The sequence below is a fragment of the Gekko japonicus genome, unplaced genomic scaffold, assembly GCF_001447785.1.
Source record: "Gekko japonicus isolate JY-2015 unplaced genomic scaffold, Gekko_japonicus_V1.1 scaffold2083, whole genome shotgun sequence".
In the NCBI taxonomy this organism is placed as follows: domain Eukaryota; kingdom Metazoa; phylum Chordata; class Lepidosauria; order Squamata; family Gekkonidae; genus Gekko; species Gekko japonicus.
Window position 1 is genome coordinate 288399 of NW_015169845.1, and position 225 is coordinate 288623.

Here is a 225-nt window from a genome sequence, read left to right on the forward strand (position 1 = left end):
CCAGGGGTCATTTCCTGCGGGAGCGCACAGGAGCAGAGCTCCGGCAGTAAGGAGCCCAGGCGGCGGGCACATGCAACAAGCCCTGCCCCCTGCTCCCAGCAGCCCTCAGTTGGGCCACGAGGAGCAAGAAGCAGCCAAGTAAGTTGCAGAGCCCCCCCCCGGCCTGCCTTCAGGTACAAGCTCTCCCTCCTTTGTGAGGGCAGATCTGCGCGTTCTCCCCCCCCC